Source organism: Carcharhinus amblyrhynchos, chromosome 23 (genome assembly GCF_965287045.1).
Source record: "Carcharhinus amblyrhynchos chromosome 23, sCarAmb.v2.hapA, whole genome shotgun sequence".
NCBI classification, from domain to species: Eukaryota; Metazoa; Chordata; class Chondrichthyes; order Carcharhiniformes; family Carcharhinidae; genus Carcharhinus; species Carcharhinus amblyrhynchos.
Window position 1 is genome coordinate 11,667,267 of NC_137346.1, and position 15,780 is coordinate 11,683,046.

At 43.3% G+C, this 15,780-nt stretch overlaps 1 long non-coding RNA gene across 1 annotated transcript in view; it reads right to left on the reverse strand.

The window, feature by feature from the left end:
* LOC145357511 (uncharacterized) overlaps nt 1-13,976 on the reverse strand; it is a 28,937-nt gene extending 14,961 nt beyond the window's left edge. Inside the window, exons 1-2 of the long non-coding RNA XR_013889302.1 lie at nt 13,607-13,976; nt 760-822 (exon numbers count right to left, since the gene is read on the reverse strand). This is a non-coding gene — a long non-coding RNA (uncharacterized LOC145357511). The remainder of the gene's footprint in view (nt 1-759; nt 823-13,606) is intronic.
* Nucleotides 13,977-15,780: the final 1,804 nt, after the last annotated feature.

The window sequence follows — 15,780 nt, forward strand, 5'->3', positions numbered from 1 at the left end:
CATTTGCTGCACATCCTTCCCTGATTGCCTGGGGGAAGCCTTCTCGATCAAAAATTGTACAACAAAATGAGCCACTGCAGTAAGAATCAACACCATAGTGTAACCGAATGTCACATGTTAACCAGAAAGGGGTAATGATGGCAGATTCCCAACCTGGGTGGATATTAATGAACTATTTGGGTTTTTGGGACATTCTGATAGTTTTCATGGTCAGAGTTATTGATATGGTGCCAACTGATGTCATAGACGTGACAGTGAGTCAGCAGCCCATTCCACAACCTTCTGGTCTCTCATTTTCTAAAACCAGCATCTGATTCACCATCGCCTGTTTCATACCTCTGTCAAAGTTGGATCTCATCCCCATGATCTCAGGATTTTTGGCCTGGTACTGCAGCCATCACACTACATTACCCAAACTCCAGCCACAGAAAACATCTGATGGACATTGCACATAAGTGGAAACAATAAAAATTTTGCACTGCAGCAGAAAGAGAGTTATTACACTGGGAAGTGACAACTCCTGGGCCAGTAAAATGTAGAATCAAATGACTGCTGACATAAATGATATTGAGATGTTTTGCTTTCCTTAATATCCCAGCAAAATATTAATGGGTGTTCAGCTGCTAACGTTCATCTTTCTGTGCTGCAGACTGACAGGATTACATTGATTTTTGTTTTTCTAATGTATATGTTGCTACAAAACAAAAATAGAAGCTTAAGCTGTCAACTATGTTTTTTTAAACTTATTCTCCTTATTACCTTTCTGATCCAGGCTGTCTTTCTGTCCATGCTTCTGGTCAGTTAATTCAGATGCAAGCCACCCTGGAAAAAATAATTCCCTCAGTTAAGCTTAAAGTTATTTATTAGTGTCACAAATAGGCTTACATTAACACTGCAATGAAGTTACTGTGAAAATCCCCTAGTCGTCACACTCCGGTGCCTGCTTGTGCACACCAGGGAGAATTTTAAAAAAGCTTACTTATTAGTCACAAGCAGGCTTACAGTAAGCACTGCAATGAAGTTACTGTGAAAATTCCCCTCGTCGTCACACTGGTGCCTGCTTGCGCACACCAGGGAGAATTTTTAAAAAGCTTACTTATTAGTCACAAGCAGGCTTACAGTAAGCACTGCAATGAAGTTACTGTGAAAATACCCCAGCTGCCACATCCGGCCAGCGTCTGTTCGGGTACACTGAAGGAAAATTTAGCATGGCCGATCCACATCTTTCGACTGTGGGAGAAAACCCCCACAGACATGGGGAGAATGCGCAAACTCCAGACAGACAGTGACCCAAGCCAGGAATCAAACCCGGGCCCCTGGAGTTGTGAGGGAGCAGTGCTAACCACTGTACCACCATGCCACCAATGCGTCTTTCAGACTGTGAGAGGAAACCAGAGCACCCGGAGGAAACCCACATAGATATAGGGAGAACGTGCAGACTCCGCACAGATAGTGACCAAAGCCGGGAATCGAACCTGGGTGCCTGGCTGGTGCTGTGAGACCGCAGTGCTAACTACACTCTTCCCTATTCTGGGACCTCCGCGCTGAAGTTATATCTGCATGTCAAGAGCAGAGTTATTGTCTGACTTCTCGGGGATTTGAGTTTGTATAGAATAGACTGAGGGTTGGTGTGCAGGAAGTATTCCCGCTAGGATAATCCGCTTGGGATACAGCAGGATTAGGTGGAAATGTTTGCACTTTGTCACTTCAGTCTTTGTTTTGTCACTCAGCATTCTTTCTGCTTTGTGTTTTATACAGGCTTCCTTTCAGTTTCTGAACAATGCAAAGTTTTACCACAGAGAATTCCACGTGGTGCAGTCATACACCCGACCATAAGGACTACTGTCAAAATGCCATGGTCACACAAAACGTCAAGTGCAGAGGAAGATTAAATAAATACCAATTTATGAAAAGTTAACTTGTTTCTTTCAGTTGTTGTTTTACAAAGGACATTATTAAACATGAAAGGGCATTTGAAAAATGCAGATCTCCATGCTGGCAGCATCTAAGGACAAGAGGAGATGTATCATATCAAATTTGGTCACAAGGTCTGGCACATTTCATTTCATAGATCATATGCTAAAGTTAGTTATTGTATCTACTATTAACCTCACTCTTGTTTCACTCCAGTAGGTTACTTAATTGTTAAGGGAACCTGGCAGCATTTTCAAAGATTACACTGAGCCACTTTATGACACAGAGGATAACAACTTGTGGATGGGTGTTGTGATCTGAAATGAAGACATATCTTCCACATAGGTGGGAGGCAATTTTTCAGAAGACTCAACAAGGGGCAAGTTAGCATTGATCTCTCTGGTCACAGGAAGACCTGTTTTGTCTTAGGGGTGTGGCAATGCAAGGTAATTTGCTGTCAATTTTAAAATTCCTGTTGTCAACATTTACCGAGGAATAGAAAAGCTCAATTTATACAGGGGTTTTAACTTTCAGCTTCTTGAAGTGTTCTACCCTGTAAGATCACATAGAATTGCAATACTTCTGACTGAATTACATAAGTTTTCATTAACAAGCAATATGTTGGTCTAATGTGGTTCTGAATGATAGATGGTAAATTCCATTAACTTTTTTGGAGGGTAGAAGACCTAACGGTATTTATTGATAGTCTTGTTTGACACATGACAGATGTCTTACATCAAGATTGATTGGCATAGATTGATAGCTTTTGATACCCTGATCGAAAAAATGCAATAAAGAAATGCTTTTTGAAGATTTTCATTAGCGTCTTAATTTGCACTTTCTGCTGATGCCACTTTTCCCAGCTTTTCAAGATTAATGAACTGTCAAAATGTTATGAAATATATAAAGTGTAATCAAATTATTCATCACTCCCTCCCCATTGCCAAATACAAGCGAAGATTAATTTGGAAACCGTTTTGCTGAACTGGACAAGGCCACATTTTAAAGAAATAAAATGAGAAGAATTACTTAAAGGAGAGGCTGTGGAGAGAAAATTGCGATGGTCATTGTGGCTTTTTTTTACAGTGAAGAAGCAATAAAAAGGCAATTCAGAAACACGTCAAGGAAATGCAAGGTAAAAATTAATGGATGAAAAAGAATGCTATTGAAAGCAGATGTGTAAAAATGCATACGTAAAATACAAGAAGGGGGACAGAAAGATTAACCATACCATGATTCAAAGGAATGCCAAAGAACCATTAAGAAACACAAAGGGTGGGATTTTCCAGCCGTTTTTGTCTCAAGACCAGAAAAATCCCATTCAAGGTCAATAGATCTTTGTGTGGTCTATGTCCCACCTGCTATGATTCCCATGGCGAGGGGAAAGGAAAATTCTGTCCAAAGAATTAACATCAGTGAATAGTATCAAGGAATGTTGGATCGTTTACACTTGCCAATGGGGAAATAGTGACCAAGGAAAAGGAAGCAACTGAATTACTAACTCATTACTTGGTGGCCAACTTTACCATTGAGAGGAGAAGGAGATGTCTTAATTGAACGATGTGTATAAGGGAAAGATTAAACTGGGACTTTTGTAGCACAAGAAAATATATTGTAGAAATTTATAAGAAGCAGAAGGTAAACAAAGCTCCTGGAACTAACAATTCCAATTCAAAGGTGTTGAAAGAGTCGCTTAAAGGGAATACAGATTACCTCATTGATATCTTTCAAAACTTCTGAAATTAGGAAATAACCCACACAGGTCACTGCTGATTATAACTTACACGGACCGAATTTTGTCCATGATCACAAAGTTTGCTGCCACTATTTCCAGATGCAGTCCATGTCCAAATGGAACAAGAACTGGACAATATTCAGGCTTGGACTGACAAGTGGCAACTAACATTCATGTGGTGCAAGTGCCAGGCAATAACTCACTAAAAACAAGAATCTAACCATCACTCTTTGACATTCAATGGCATTGCCATCGCAAAATCTTCCGCTATCAACATTGTGGGGGGTTACCATTGACCAGAAATGGGCCAGCCATATAAATACTGTGGTTAAAATAAATACTGTGGTAAAGGCTGGGAATTTTACCCTTCCCCGTCCTGCCACCACAAAGCCTGTCCACCACTGACAAAGCATGAGTTATGAGACTGATGGAATACTCTCCACTTGCCTGGATGAGTGCAGCGCCAACAACACATTACTCTGGATGTGGTCTCACCAGTATCTCGTACAGTTGCAGCAAGACTTTCCTACTTTTATACTCCAACCCCCTTGAAATAAGAGCCAACATTCCATTAACCTTCCTGATTACTTGCTGCACTTATGTACTAGCCTTCTGTGTACAAGTAGCCCAAAGCCCCTTTGTGTTGCAGCTTTCTGCAGTTTTTCTCCATTTAAATCATTCTCTGTTCTTTTGTTCTCCCTTCCAAAATGAATAACTTCACCTTTTTCCACATTACACTCCATTTGTCAACTTTTTGCCTACTTACTTAACCCATCAATATCTCTTTGTAAACTGTTTGTATCCCTCTCGCAACATAACTTTTCACCTGGTTATGTGTTTTATCATTTTCTTGCCTTTAATAGTCAATAAAATTATGCCAAGTTTAATGCCATAAAGACTGGTTATAATGACTCCTTTTAGAACATAAATATTGCGACTGGGAAAAAGGAAGGAATCTTTTCTCAATTAATCTTGTTGCCGCCAGCAGAGGGGGTTGAATAAAGAAAGGGAGCCAGTTCATCCCTCCTCACCCACATTATAACAATTTGGGGTTATCCCAGTCGGAAGATAACAAATCGAGGGATCTCACCCAGGTTAACAAATTTGGGCAATCTCACTTAGAGACCAGTCATAACAACATATCATGAAAGCAGGTATATAAATGATATACCTGCCATAATCCTGTTCCAGTCATCAGACCCTATCCAGACATTGACAGAAGGGGAGCCTTTTCTATTCACAAAGGCTGCTGCCGGTGTCCTCTTGGCAACGTGTGTCCAGACTGTAAAGTGGAGAAAATTAGCCACTGCTGCAAAATCTTTGAGCTCTTTCACATTGACTGCTGCAGACAATGGAGAAGGCAATGTACTCTCTCGCCTTCACAAACACTAAGTAAGTGACTTCCCCCAGATAGCTGTGTTCTCAAACCTATGAGTTGCAGTGATGTTCCTGGTCGCAGACAGGAAATATCATTTGCCCATGGCACAAATTTGAAAGACTGGAGCGACTTTAACACAGTCACTGGTCCAGTAGCTGTTACGAGGGGGCATAACTTTAAGGTTCATGGTGGGAAATATAAGAGGGATGCCCGAGGTAGATTCTTTACTCAGAGAGTGGTTAGGGTGTGGAATGCACTGCCTGCTGTGATAGTGGAGTCGGACACTTTAGGAACTTTCAAGCAGTTATTGGATAGGCACATGGAGTACTCCAGAATGATACAGAGTTGGATAGCTTGATCTTGGGCTTGGACATAGCTCGGTACAACATCGAGGGCCGAAGGGCCTCGACTGTGCTGTACTGTTCTATGTTCTAAGTCCCACTGTAAGTGGATGAAGATGACAGGAAAAGACTAGCAAGGGTAGCACAGCCTCCTGATGCACTGCCCTTCAGGTAGACCAAGTAAAATGGTCAGGCCCCCCTGTTTACTGAGTAGGGCCTTCTATAAGCAGCACCCCCATCATCAACAGCTGTACTGCTGTATAATCGAGAAAGGAGTTGTTGCTCCTGGCTGCTGCTCTTCCTCCATCCAAGTGAAACTGACAATAATTATCCATTACAAACAGGTAAAACTCAACAAAGGTGAAAAGTATCTGAAACTAATGATCTCAGAGCTGAGTACAGGTACGCTATTCCACTCACCTTCCATCGAGTGACCTTTAAATAATGCCTCAGTGGGACCTGACATATCAGTGGCATTTTTACTGGGGAATTGGACAGACAGTGTCCACTGACAGAGCTTGAGTTACCAATTATAAGGGAGATGTATGTGTGTGTGTGCGTGTATGTGTGTGTGTGCATGTGTGTGTGTTTGTGCTTGTGTGTGTGTGCTTGTGTGTGTGTGTGTTTGTGCATGTGTGTGTGTGTTTGTGGAGTGGGGAAGATGGGAGGGGGGTGGGAGGGTGTGCGTGTGGTGGAGAGGGTGTGTATGTGCGTGTGGGGTGTGTGCGTGTGTGTGGGGTGTGTGTGTATGGGGTGGGAGGGTGTGCATGTGGGGGGGAGGGTGTGTGTGTGTATATATGTGTGTGTGTGGAGGAGGGTGTGTGTGGGGTGTGTGTGTATGTATATGTGTGTGGGCCATGTATGTGCGTGTGCGGGGTGTGTGTCCTTGTGTGGAGGGTGGGTGCGCACTTGGGGTGAAGATGTGTATGTGTGTGTTGGGTATGAGTGTGTGTGGGAAGGGTGTGTGTGTGGGGGGGTGTGTGTGGATGTATGTGTCTGTGGATGAGGGTGTTGGGAGGAGGTGGGGCGTGTGGAAGTGGGTTGGTCACTTGGTCAACTCATGCATGGATAATTCAATCTTCTTTAAAAAATTGAAATCAGACCACTCATTAATCATAAATAACTGATTTTGGAAGAGGGTGGATTAGAGGTCAGCCAATGAGTGCTTGGATTTTCTACGTTTTGAGTTTTCTGGGTGGATTGAGGCGATTGGATGTCCCCGTTGAGAAGCTGTGCAGTTGCAGTCAAATGCTGCAAGAGATTTTGTTAATACAGTCATGGTTTTTTAAATATTTCATCCCATGGCAGTCATTTCAGTACAATTCACTGTAAATTCCTATAGCAATGGAGAAGCTAAGCAAAAATATTGTTTGATTAGATGTTGTAATGGGTGCCTTCTTTACTATGGCGTCTCACTGCTGTGGTGTCTCATTGATGAGATCTTGAGACTTGTATGTTTAAACATGAGCCCTTTATTGGTAGTCTTTAACTATTTACAGTTCCAAGGTAAGTTCATGCATAGGTGCTTCTCCACCATGCAGGCTGACTGCTTGCTTAAGGAGTTCTGTTTCTAGACTGTCTCATTCTGTTCTATCTCTGACACAAAGTCATCCAGACTCAAAACATCAGCTCTGTTCTCTCTCCACAGACACTAACCAGACCTGCTGAGATTTTCCAACATTTTCTGTTTCAGGTTCCAGCATATGCAAAAATTTGCTTTTATCTGTCCTCTGAGTCTGTTACCATGTTACTCTATACATCATACTGTGGCTGCTGCTATTCTGCAGTTCATGTTAACCTTGCTCTGCTGAGCATCTTTACATACAGGCAAATATCATAATATAGACAATTCGCAGGCTCAGGTAGCACTGACTGTCACAATTCAGGGAGGAATGAGATAGGGAACAGACCAGGTAAAAGCCAGACTGCAGATGTACTAGGGAGTTGATGGCCTAGTGCTTTAGTCGCTAGACTATTAATCCAGAAACTCAGCCAATGTTCTGCGGAGTCAGGTTCAAATCTCACCTTAGCAGATGGTGGAATTTGAATTCAATAAAAATTATTTGGAATTAAGAATCTACTGATGACCATGAAACGATTGTCAGAAAAACCCATCTGGTTCACTAATGTCCCTTTAGGGAAGGAAATCTGCCATCCTTACCCGATCTACATGTGACTCCAGAACCACAACAGTGTGGTTGACTCTCAACTGCCCCTCGGGCAACTAGGAATTGGCAAAAAATGCTGGCCAGCCAGCTACACCCATGTCCCACGAATGAATAAATAAAGGACCAGATGTAGGGCCACCCTAGTTAGGCAGTGGACAGGCCTTCCTTTAAGTCATGTTAAAATGGCATCAAGATCCTAAATGCATCATTCCTGATTTACATGAATTCATGAGGCAGCTGTCTGCTTTTGGCAGGAGCCTCAGTTGACTCAGACATCGGTGTGGTTAAGATATCAACAGCGAGGGTCACATCAAAAACGCAGGGTAGAACATTCCCGTCTTGCCCACCGTGGGAATCGTAGCTGGCAGGACATGAACCATGCAAAAGTCCATTGACCTCGGGTGGGATTTTCTGGTCTTGGAGCAAGTGTGGCTGGAAAACCCTGCCCACAGTGTTAAGTGCTGAACTTAACCACAGTGGGTTAAAAATTGAGCATTTAATTTAAAATAGTCCTAATATTCCAATCCACAAAAAGGTTTGATTTGAAATTAATGAAGACATTTCCCCTCCCGAGTTTACTGAATTAACAAGAGCCCCATCTAACTAATGGTCCAACCACAGGGTGGAGGCAATTTCCCCTTCTGCATTCACAACATTTCCCAGGTGTTTAGCTTCTATTGTAAGCTACAAAGCCAAATTTGTTTAAACAAATCAGGCAGTTATGAACCTGATCTGATGTTCCTTTAACTTAATTAATTTCCATTCACTGCAGCACCTGGTAAGCAGCTGCTGTTATGTTGTGTTAGGAGCTGATCAAACGTTTTGCTGAATCAGGGCAAGAATAAAGCAGAGAGCACTGTACGCATCAGTTATTTCACTGAAAGGGGGGTCACTTCAGCTCAGTTGGCTGGATGGCTGGTTTGTGATGCAGTGTGACGCCAACGTCATGGGTTCAATTCCCATACCGGCTGAAGTTATTTATGATGGACCCCCCCCACCCACCCCCCCCACCCACCCCCCCACCCACCCCACCCACCCCCCCCCACCCCACCCCACCCCCCCCACCCCCCCACCCCACCCCACCCCCCCCCCCCACCCCACCCCACCCCCCCACCCCCCCACCCCACCCCCCCCACCCCACCCCCAACCCCCACCCCCCACCCACACCCCCCCACCCCCCACCCACCCCCCACCCACACCCCCCCCCACACCCCCCCCCACACCCCACCCACCCCCCACACCCCACCCACCCCCCACACCCCACCCACCCCCCACCCCCCACCCACACCCCCCCCCCCCCCCCCACACCCCCCCCCCCCCACACCCCCCCCCCACCCCCATTCTCAACCTTGTGTGAGGTGACACAAATAAATAAACTTAAACTTAGGTATGGTGACTCTCAGGTTAAATCACCACCAGTTAGCTCACTCCCTCAAAGGATAGAGCAAGCCTAAGATCATCTGGGATTGTGACGACTTTACCTCGCGCTTACATATATTGAAGAATCCAACTCTGACAAAAGTTAAAGGTTCAAACCACCTCGAGCGTGAAAATGGCCCAGAGAGTGGCAGGTCGCAAAGGCAAGTCGGATAGAGGGGCAGTCACCAAGTTGGAGCTGGGGTGCTAGATCTTAACCAGAGTCTTCAGCAAAGTGCAGTTATCCACAACTTTTCACAAAGGAGAAATTGCTGAATTTCTGTGGATTGAGAATATATAAATCTGTGATTTTGCAGTAATCCCCCTGTAATAACTCCACAGAGGTGAAAGTCCCATCACCAAGTTACTTTATTTACACCATACATCTATACATAACCAACTCTCCAGTTGCTCCATGCTGAAATGCAGGTTGGGAGTCCGACACACCTGCTTTAAATAGGGAGCATGAGGCTCCCTGATTTAACCATCAATTAGGACTCATCAGGAAGCTCTTTTACATACCTAACAAGTAAATGGGCTCAAATTAACTAAGGGACAAATTAAATGGAGCAAAAGGAGGGGGAACAGCCCCAACCAAAAATCAAATCACAAAGGAAACATAAAACATCAAATCAAAATGTGGTTTTAAGACTCATCAGGTCGCAAGCCAACCTATTAGCCTGGCTGAAGTTATCACACCCCCTGAGTTATTTTTCCATATCTCCAATTGTTCAGTGTTAAAATTTTTGTCTGTGGTTCAGCTGATTCATGGTGTGCTCCAAGGCTCAAGCACGCAACCTGGGCCAGTACGTCAGTGAATACTACAAAGAAAGATTTGCATATTATACAGTGACAGGCTCCTAAAGGAGTAGGGCCATGTTGGAAGTATTGGGCAGGATTTCCCAACTGCGCTCGCCCCAAAACCAGAAAATCCCACCCGAGGTCAATGGACCTTTGCATGGTCTACATCCCACCTGCTACGATTCCTGTGGCGGGCAGATGGGAAAACTCCTCCCCCCCACCCCCATTGTTTTTTCATTTAGAATCTGCCCATTTTTCCATTTAGAATCTGGAAGAGTCCGACAGAATGACTTAAACCACAAGTCCACTGAATCACAATGAGAATGCTGCCCATTAACTGTCCAAAGCTGATACCAGCAACAACACCTTGCATTTCTATAGCGCTTTTAACAAAATAAAATGCCCCAAAGCACTTCACAGGAAGCATTTTGCTTATAAAGCAAAATTTGACACCACTCTGCGTAAGGTCAGACGGCTGTAAAACCCTGGATAAAAACATGCAGGACCATATTCTGCATTGCTGCTGGAACATGAATATTTATTGCTTATGATGCCCCGGCACATTGCATATGCTCAATCAAACCAGTATAGCAATCTCAAAAAGGGTAACACGCTGCAATGATCAAAAGCTTTGTAAAGAGATGTGTTTTAAGGAACATCTTAAAAGAGGAAAAAAGGGTGAAGTGATTTCAGGTGGGGTGGGGGTGGGGGTGGGGGTGGGGATGGAAATGAGCTCAAGGCCTAGGTAGCTGAAGGCGCAGCAATCGCAGGTAATTGGGGATGCTCAAGATGCCAGAATCAGAGCAACATAGCTAATTCCAAAGTTTGTGGGGCACAGAGACAGGGCAAGGTGTACTCATTAGAGTTTAGAAGAATGAGGGGAGATCTCATTGAGACGTATAAGATGATGAATGGGATGGATAGGATAGAGGTGGAGAGACTCTTCCCGCTCAAAAAAGACAGTAGGACTAGGGGGCACAGCCTCAAGATAAAGGGGAGGCGGTTTAGAACGGAGTTGAGGAGGAACTTCTTCACTCAAAGGGTGGTGAATCTCTGGAATTCTCTGCCCGTTGAAGTGGTGGAGGCTGCCTCGCTAAATATTTTTAAGAAGCGGGTTGATGGGTTCTTGATAAGAGAGGGGATTAAGGGTTATGGGGAGAGGGCGGGAAAGTGGAACTGAGCCATAACAGATCAGCCATGATCTTATTGAATGGCGGGGCAGGCTCGAAGGGCTAGATGGCCTACTCCTGCTCCTATTTCTTATGTTCTTATGTTCTTATGTTCTTATGTTGGAATTTGGATATATTTTAAAAACAAGGTATTGCTGAAGTGGGGGGCAGCGTAGCTCAACCAACATACTGGTAATGGGCAACACTAAGGTGGCACGGTAGTACAGTGGTGAGCACAACTATCTCACAGTGTCAGGGACCCAGGTTAATTCCCTGCTTGGGTGACAGAATCTGCACATTCTTTCTCCCTGAGACTGCATGGGTTTCCTTCGCATGCTCCAGTTTCCTCCCACAGTCCAAAAGACATGCTGGTTAGGTGGACTGGCTGTGCTAAATTCTCTCCCAGTATACCCAAACAGGCACCAGAGTGTGGCGACTAGGGGATTTCCACAGTAACTTCATTGCAGTGTTAATGTAAGCCTGCTTGTGACACTAGTAAATAAACTTTAAACATAGCTGAGGGAATTATTTTACCATTTGTCAAGGTGGCAATTTGAATGAGACTCAGTAAGAGGATGGATATGGGAAGCAGAGTACAAATAGCTAGCAAGGTTGGAAATAGTAAAACGAAAAGTAAAATGTAATTAAGAAACACCAGCCTTGTGTACTAAAAGCCTGAAGATTGCAGGGGCAGGGGCGGCAAGGTGGCACAGTGGTTAGCACTGCTGCCTTAGCGCCAGGAACCTGGGTTCAATTCCAGCTCGTGTCACTGTCTGTGTGAAGTTTACATGTTCTCTCCGTATCTGCGTGGGTTTCCACTGGGTGCTCCAATTCCTCCCACAGTCCACAGATGCGCAGGTTTTATGGACTGGCCATTGCTAAATTGTCCCTGAGTGTCGCAAGATGTATAGGTTCGTTGAAATAGCAGGGTAAATATGTGAAGTTATGGGGATAGGACCTGTCAGGAAGTCAGTGCAGTTTTGATGGGCCAAATGGCCTCCTACACTGTAGGGATTCTATGAAGAGGTGATGAACTACTTGCATAGTCCTGAGTTGCTAAAAAAAAGATAAAATTGCAATAGGTTTTGATTTGAGCACAGATTGCATACAAGAGAGAAGAATGGTCATTAGTCCAACATACTTGCATCCTAGGAGGAGGAAGTTCAGAAGAGAGATCACATCTTTCAAAGATTACAAGAGTAGACAGATGAAAATAGCTCAGATACACTCTTGCTTGGGAATTCAACTTAAATGAAAGTTAACACAAAAATATAAGTTACGTTGAGGAAGGGTGGTTTTGCAAATATCATTTCCTGTTTGGGTTGTGCTTGTTGAAGGATCCTATCTGCTTTGACATTATATATTTATTTAGGGAAATATCATCAGTAATCTCATTGCCTTTTATCTACTTTTGAGCTCTTGATTTCAACAGTTTCTTCTCAAGCCATAACAAAATGGAGATCTGAAGCAAAGGGTGTTTGTGCATGTCATAAATAATTGCTTTGTCATGTATGAATAGAGTTCAGTATTTTCTTTGTTAACTCTGTTCTTTGAGCTCCACATTCAATGCAAATCTTTTCCTCCTCTTCCCCCAGCAAACTCTCAAAGTGCTCCCCCCACCCCCAGGAGAAGACCTTCAGCCACGGCCACCCAGTCATCGACAGGAAAGGACAATGAACCCAACTAACTACTCGTAGGCAGGATGCTCCCCGCCCTTCAACAATAAACAAACTGCTTCACCACGAATATTGCTTCAAACCTAAGCATGGACATGTCAAGGGACCCTGGTGTATCAATATACTGTGACTACAAACACCATGAACCAAAATATGTAACTGCTTCTTCAGAAGATACAAAAGTGGAGTGGAAGAGAGGGGAATTATACGAACTGTCCAACTGACATGTTTTCTGGGATTCAGATAGTTCCAGCTTACTTGCAAAACAGTTCCAAATTTGTGGATTCTATTGAAATGATGGTACCATTCTCAAATAAAGGTAACTGCTCCCCATTAGTGACATTAGTACAGCAGCCAGAAGAGGAACAGATTTAAAATGGTAGTTCTCTTCACAGCAGGAAGTTCGAAAGGTTTTTTTCAAATGGTGATTAATATTTTTGTGATTATTCACACCTGGTTGATCTTCCATGGCGTTGCTCAGGGATAGTCAAGCACAATTGCGATGCTTAGTGCATTCCTTTTCTGAGCTGGGTAAGAGACATAATGTGGAGATGCTGGTGTTGGACTGGGGTAAACACAATAAGAAGTCTCACAACACCAGGTTAAAGTCCAACAGGTTTATTTGGTAGTAAGCGCCATTAGCTTTCAGAACGCTGTTTCTTCGTCAGGTGAGTGGAGAGTTCTGATCACAAGCAGGGCATGTTAAAGGCACACACAATTTACAGAATACTGATTAGAATGAGAGTCTTTACAGCTGATCTGCAGATCTGAATAGCAGTTTAGATTTAGGATTCATAAGGAAATATATAATTTGTCAGACCCAAAAATTGGGACCATATAGAGCATCATGGTCTCTGTTCAACAGAGTGACTCACACAATGATACGGGTGAGAACACAAGGAAAATGGTGCCTCTGTATCACTGAGGTAACCACATAAACAGTTTTGCATTTAGAGACACAGTGCCAATAATACATAGTCACAATGGTCAACAAGAAAATTTTCCTACCTGTACAAATTTTGCAGTCAAGTATCCCGCATTTGAGGACATCGCAGGCTTCAGCACACCTGGAGTGCAATGGGATAGCCTCGTCCTGGACGAACCACCTGCCAGGTGCAAATGATGTTTAAAGTTATGACAAGATCATTACTTTCAATGTAGACAATTGTGCCTGTGATTGAGTTGATAACTTTATTTTCCATCAGGGACTGTAGTAACTTTCTAATGCCATTCTTCAGGTTACTTTAGGTTTACTTAGTAGAACTTGCCCAGAGAGAAAAGGGAAAACATGAATTTCCAATACTTGATGCCTGGTCTCATGGAGAAATGTATTTTTCAGAATTATTTACTCTATGCCACAATGTTACTTATGAAGTAAGATCCTTCAGCAAGTTACCCCATACAATTTTCCCATACCCTGTTAATTTTTTTGGCAGTAGGGAGTTTCACAGCAAGGGGTGTGGGAAAGCAGAGCCTAAGCTCGCTGGGGAACTTGGCTACTGATGACTGGACATGCACCCTGATCTCCCCATAAACTATATACAGGTCTACACAGTATATGGGATATCTGTCTACTCCCCATCCTCATCGGTGGAGCATGCTGTGGATACTCCGATTTCCTCCCAATCAAAAGATTTGCAGGTTAGTTTGATTGGCCATTCTAAATTGCCCCTTAGTGTCTGGGGGATTAGCACGGTAAATATGTAGGGTTTCAGGAATAAGGCCTGGGTGAGATTGCTGTCAGTGCAGATTCAATGGGCCAAATGGCCTCCTTCTGCTCTCTAGGGATGCTATGATTCCCCCTCCTTGGCTAGGGACCTGGATTCGATTCCCAGCTTGAGTCACTGTCTGTGTGGAGTTTGCATGTTGTCCCCACATCTGCATGGGTTTCCTCTGGGTGCTCCAGTTCCTCCCACAGTCCAAAGATGTACAGGTTAGGTGAATTGGCCATGCTAAATTCTCCCTCAGTGCACTGAACAGACACAGGAGTGTGGCAACTAGGGAATTTTCAGAGTAACTTCAGGGCGAGGAAGAATACATTTCGAACGATTGAAGACATCATTAATGTTTAGCAAGAGGGAAACTGCTCTATAATTCATAAAATTACAATTCAAGGTTTTAGAAAGTCATCTTCAAAAAGCCCATGAACAGAATCCATAAAATGACCACTATCCTGCAACCCAGAATGGTATAACCAATATCAATAACTTACATTTGTATAATACAACACAAAGCAAAATGTGATACTGAGCCACAGAGGGAGCTCAGATAACCAAAAGCTCAAAGAAGTAGGTTTTGAGGAGTGCCTTAAAGAAGGAAAGTGAGGTTGAGGTGTCGGGAAGGAATTCCAGAGCTTAGGGCCGAGGAACCTGAAAGCATTGCCCCTACTAGTGGAGCGATTAAATTGGAGATCTCAAGAGGCCAGAATTAGATGAGTGTGGATATCACAGAGGGTCATGAAGCTTGAGGAGATTGTAGGTATAGGGAGGGGTGAGTTCATGGACGAATCTGAAAACAAGGATGAGAGTTCTAAAATCAACATGTTGCTTGGCCAGAAGCCAGTGGCGGATTAACCATTAGGCTGAGTAGGCTTAAGCCTAGGTGCCTGGAAGGGAGGGGGGCCCGAGAGCAAAAAGAAATTGTTTTAACCCTTTTAAGGGTGAATAAATTTTCATAAATATACCCTGTGGGTAATTTAATATAACAAATACCTATAAATAGAGGAGCTTCACCCCCAGACTTGTACTACATGCAAATAAATACAAAATAACAAAGAGTTTATTGTCATGCTATAACATGTATACATACTTATTTTAGTGCATACTTAGTTATATACAGTGTATCCAAATACACACATTTGCTTTAGAATTTATCTGTCCTTAATGATCACTAACTGTTCAGGTGAGCGTTCATTTTCGGCAATGAAGAGGATCAAAATCTATTTGTGCTCAACAATGAGCAATAAGAAAGTCATCTGACACTTATGCACATTGAATCGGACATGCTTCGATCTGTTGATTTACGTGCTGCTATCGACACTTTTGTAAACCAAAAATCACGGAAGCTTTTTAAAGTACAAACGTAAAGAAAATGAAAAATAAATGAATAAAAGGGCTGTAATTGATTCATAAAACTTTATATTATATATGTAGTATGTTATACATAGTACAATGATGTAAAGT